The following is a 6,000-nucleotide window of genomic DNA, read 5'->3' on the forward strand; positions in this document are numbered from 1 at the left end:
ACCTGCTCAAGCAAGATAGACAAAACACTTTGAAATTCCATAGTCTATCACAGTGATCTTATTCAAGCTGTTCTTTCCTTCTATCTCTTCTCTTCCTCCTTACCTCACAATGATGTTGTTAATTAAGATTAAAAGTTATTTGTGGTTTTTCCCTTGTAATAAATAATTTCAATAGTATAAATTTCAGAGGATTATTAGTATTACTTGTTGAAAAACAACAAAACATCCTGTGGTAATTTACAGAATGGCAAGTTTGTTGTGGAAAGTATTGTAGAGTTCACTTTTCATATGTACCATGGGAACAATAATGTAAGGGTAAAGGAATGACAGATGGCTAGAACTTTTCTTCACAACTCCTTATATATCATTCCATAACATAGATAACTTTCCAGTCATCTGATCTAAACTATAAATGGTTATTGTAATGGAAAAAATAATCAGGCATGTATATCAGGAACTTTAGAATTTGTTTTAAAGTCACTGACACTCAAAATTAATATGCATGCAGATATGTGTGGTAAATTGCCCTCCATCAAACAGCAGGTGTAAAGGTACTAAAAGTTTTTGAATACTGCCATTTCATTTATAACGAGGGGGAGTTTGTGGGTAGATGCCCAGCCAGTAAGCTCTATTATCTCAGTCTGTAATAAAGTTTCAACCCTGGTGAGAACTGCAGGTTATGTCAATAGAGAACATGAACACAGAGTGGGTCACAAAATACCATATCACTTTTTTGTATTGCTCCTGCAGATATCAAATGACTGAGCATTTTAATAAATCATACAAAGATTCCTATCAAGGCACTATGTACAGAACCAAAATAGTAACATTTGAGTCAAAATTCCAGATAAAAACACCTCCCCCCACCATACTTCTATTGTAAAGCTATGAACAATAAAACATAGAAGAGGACTAAGGCAGAAATACTGAGTGCAATTAAGCTAGAAGGCTAAAGAAAGAGGGGACCCAAATAACCTTTGAAGCATTTTTAACAGATTGCCTGTGCCGGAGACATTCACAGTAGAGAGGAGTTGCATGTCATTTGAGCATTTAAAAGCATTTAAAATATCCTCTGCTGGATTAGGTCAAAGACACATCTGCTCCAAGTCTCTGTTTCTACTTGCAGTTAACAAGCTGGCCTAATAAAACCAATCAAGATGGAGGCAGTCATCCCCTGTCGCTTGTTTGCAGTATTATATAATCACAGATATAATTCATTGATGGAGCTATATCAGTGTTAACACTAGTAATATTTTGCTTAGTTTTGATTCCACCCTGTATTAAAAACTTTTAAAACCTTTTGTTAAACCTTTGGTTTTATACCTCAGGAGAGTCCTAGAACCAGTCAACACTCCTATTTCCACTCATACAGAGCTTCAGGTGTTCTCTACTTTACCCAAACCTTTACCTCGAGAACCCCTCACCTTTTATGTTAGAGTGTATATTGCTGCCTCCCAGACTTCCTCAAAAGGTTTATGCCACCAAAGGCTTTTGCCATAGATCTCCTCAGTTTAACTGGTAATATAGGAAAGCTTGTTATAAATGGTAGCTTGACAGAACAGTCACTGCATGAGGGTGGTTGTAAGGTAAAAGAGTATTTTTTTTCTTAAACAAAAGTAGAATTTATTTCTAAGTACATAAGCTTGGTGGTAGCAGAATTTTGATATGTGTATTATTTTCAGAATAGTTCTTAAGCTTGGGGGTTTCAAATAATTATCTCTTCTAAAAGGTATATTTACAAACTCAGTCACAGAGTTTAGTTTTCCCCACACATCTTCATTAATAGAATAAACTTTCTTTCCATCCACATAGACATAGATTCATTCAGGCCTTTCAACACAGCTTGCCTGACCTAGATAGAATAATTTTTCTCTCAGGGCCAAGCTACAAGTGACGAACAACACTTGAACGGCAGGTGAACAGACTCCCGAGTATTCCTCCTTGTTCACTTGCACTCATTCATCACTTGTAGCTTGGCTCTCAGATACACACAGACTGCCCCAGGGGCACACACTGTCTGCCCGACTTAGAATTTCTCAGAACACCACATGGCAAGTTCAGGCTCCTTCATGCTTTACCCAGAATAAATACTTTCTTTCAGAAATACACAGACACTACAAGGCTGCACACAGCATGTCTGTTTTGAACAGAATGAACACGTTTCTTTCAGCTCTCTGACCAAAACTGTAGTTCACTCCATTCCCTAGGGTACAACTACTGTCCAATCAGATTTTACTCCACTCTTCCCCTCTTCTTTCCTCAGAGGCCTGCATTTTAACTGAGTGCAATAATTTTAAAAACCCAGCATTAGCAAGCAGAAATAAAATCTAAACTGTTTAAATGCAAAACATTACAAGTTATATCAATGCTTTCTATGGTCATCATCACTGCATTTGGTACATGATTCTAGTTGCATCAGGCCTGAACTGACCACCAGTAAATAGTAGTTGCAAGCTGCCTTCAAGTACCAATCTGTATGGAGACTTGCTTACATGGTCTCAAGAATAAGAGCAAATATTTAACATTTGTACTTAGACTGCCCAGCGGATTGTGTTAGCAACAGTTATTAGCAACTGCCAAGTCCATCAAGGTCATGCATAGGGGCTTTGGGAGTTAGGAGTAGGGTTTAGGGTTCCTAGTCTCAGCCTCAGCCCCGCCATTACTCACCTGGCTGGCAGAGGGGGGACAGAAATGTGGAGAATGGTCCCAGGAGCTCCGGAGTGTGCTCCTGCATGCACCAGAGTTCTTCCTTGTCGCACTAGGAATGACATCATTTCCAGAATGACAAGGAAGGGAATTTTCTCATGGAGGCTGATTTACTGAGGTAAGTCCTCCCATGCCCTCCATAATACCCCTCTCCAGACTGGGCTCCAGGGGACCATGAGGGTTGCCAACTTTGGGTTGAGAAATTCCTGGAGATTTTTGGGGGGGGGGAACCTGGGGAAAGCAGGGGTGGCGGAGGGTTGGGACTTCAGCAGGGATGTGATGACATAAAGTCCCCCCTTCAAAGCAGCCATTTTCTCCAAGTGAACTGCACTATGTAGCCATTGTAATTCCTGGAGATCTCCAGCCACCACCTGGAGGTTGGTAAGCCTAGATGAGCTAGGATAAGAGTGGGGCGAGCTAATGGCCATATTATCAGCTCTGTTATAATCCAGAAGGCACTACTGGCATCCTCTTAACAAGGAAATGTTAGGGTGACTCTGGCAAGCAGTTAAGTGTCTTTTCCAGCTTTTTCAAGGAATGCTGCTTTGGACATTCCATCATAAAGGAATTTTTATCCAATGGTAGATATATGATCCTTGCCACCAGTGCAAACAGTGGAAGATCCATTGGTGGAGCTGGGTGCGGTCTTTTGATGGCCATGCAATTATTTATGTAATGCCAGTATTGTGCATTAGTGTAACAAAGACCCTGTAGATATGGACATTGGGAAGGCTGAAGGACTGAGCCATCCTTTCATCTCTTTCATAACCATCAAAGACAATTCTCCATATGCACTCTGTGTGATCCAGCTAGTGAAATAGGTTTAACAATGGAGGTGTTGCTAATGCAAGTTCAGTCATGATTCTTTTTTTTAAACACTACCTTTAATGTGTACATCTTCAAGGCCTTGGCTTTTTATTCTCCTAACATTAACTTGGTGGTGACTACTGCAAAGTGTTTTTGTGTCTGCAGAATTTTTTTCTTTCTTTAAAAAAATTAATACAAATGATGACAATTGAGATGTCAAAAAACACCCCCCCCCCTTTTTATGGAAGGAATCTATAAATGCTGGATTAGTGTCATAAGTACAGTGTTCTTTCATCCCAATGGCCTTTAAGAGAAACACACCCACCCACACACAATATACCTTGTGGTTTCTTTTCTGCAATTATGCTAACAAGCATCATGCTGAGAAAGGATTAGGCTTGATGGACAATCAAAGACAATGCTTCCTTCCGGATAAAAAGGTGCAAAGAGATATAGGCACTAGAGCTGGTGTTATTAGGACTACCTGCAGGAGGCCTTCCATATGTTAGTTATGTAAGTTAGCCAGAGAGGTGCTAAAGCACAAAAAATGCTTAGTCACTCTTCCAAGATTTTCAATGACATCTTGTAACATTTTTTTTAATTCTAAAGGAAAAAGCCATAATGCAAATAGTCCCCTGACAGGTTCTGCTTAGTGTTTATCACTCAGTGTGGCAGCCGTGACACCTGGCTGAGTAAAAATCCCAGTGGGAGTCTAGCACTCGGCCTGCCAGCAGGACGTGGACATCTGCGGGTTCTGAAAGAGCAGTGCTCTAAGAGGCAGGAAGAGCCCACAGAATAAGGCTGCTGCCAATTTCACCTCATATACCATAAAATAAGAGCATAAGGCAGAATCAAAAGGGACTTAGCAGAAGGCTTTCTAAGACCCCCTTTAGCATCAATGGCTTTTCTTCCTTTCTTTCTTGGGAACATTTTGAAGAATAGCAAAGGAAAGATGATATGGAGAGAGACAGCACCCCCCTACCATCCATTTTCAGTTTAATCACCTTATCCAGCAATCATGTTATCTTCTAAAATAATTTATATACAATACGTGTAATGTGCCTGGAACTATTTTATTTTCATTTCAAAGAGCAAGATTTAAAGATAGTTCTTTCCTTTTTCTTTCCCAAGGAAAACAGATTTTTTTAAAAAAACAAAAACAAAATCTTCTGCCATTAAAATGAGTTTTTAACCCCACTATGTGTACCCTTCTTTAAAAGAGAACTGGAACTGGATTGTGATATATGGAAGCTCTCTTGTAATGTCCCATTGGTACATGATTGAATTTATCATAAAATGCTAAGTAAATGTTTAACTGCATTCAGAGAATGTATATATTGAATTACACTCTGTGAAGACAGTGAGAAATGAAAATATTGGATCTTAGGACTGAGTATTTAATACAAATGCTATTAATGTACCTCCCAAAAATTGCTCAGAGGCAGATGTGACCACAAGGGCAGAGGTAGATGATTACAAGCTGCCTTTGCTCACATCTGTGTAAATACTGGAATGGTGCCTCTCAGAGTTCCAAGGGCTGAAATTTCAAAAAAGAAAAAAAATTAAACTACAAAAAGTCTGTATCTGTAAAGTACAAAAAAAAAATCAAATCCATATCTTCCCCCCTCCTCCCCTACTCACTTTCTCTTTCCGTTTTTGAATTCTGTTTAACAAAAATAGAAGGAGACCACCAAGGAAGAACAGGGTAAAAAAGGATACAGGAATAATGAATGCAAAGATTAAATTGACACAGTAGCTATTGGTACTGTCTCTTCTGCTTTATGGATGTTATCCTTTGCATGTTAATAATGTTAATCTGCTAAGGAACCATATTGAACAGGTTTGTACAAAATTAGTATTTTAAAAGCAAAGGTCCCCCCCTCTTCTTTCTCAAGCTGTTCCTTAAGGCAAAATATTTTGAACATTCAGCTAGGCAAAGAGGACACTTCTACAAAGTGTGATAGCATTGCAAATCAGCTGAGAAACTAAAATGCATATCTTTAAACAATTGCTTTTTTTCTTTTTTTTAGCTGTTCAGTACTTTATTAACTACACAATGCACAATCCTCAGATTAAGTCTGGGTCTGGCATAAGGACTGTCTATCACACATACTCTTCTTGTGAGTTTCCCACTGGATCAGGACCATAGCTCACATGTATCCCATGAGTACATGTGGACCCCCATAGGGCAAATAGCACCCTAGCAGCCATTTCTAGCCAGGAAACCAGTACCAGTGGTGTAAGGTATAAGCTCCTGCTTTCCATGTGTCATGGTCCTGATCTTAACAATGAGTGATTCCGCACATGTTGGATAATGCACTTCCAATCCTCTTTATAGATCATTTGAAATGGATTTTTTTGTGTGCGGAACAAAAAACCCACCTCAAACGATTGATAATGTGCATTGAAAGTGCATTATCCAATGTGTGCAGAATCAGCCTATGTCCTAAAGCCTGGGAATTTAGTTCCTACCAGACAGCTCTCAAG

Source organism: Eublepharis macularius, chromosome 6 (assembly GCF_028583425.1).
Source record: "Eublepharis macularius isolate TG4126 chromosome 6, MPM_Emac_v1.0, whole genome shotgun sequence".
In the NCBI taxonomy this organism is placed as follows: Eukaryota; Metazoa; Chordata; class Lepidosauria; order Squamata; family Eublepharidae; genus Eublepharis; species Eublepharis macularius.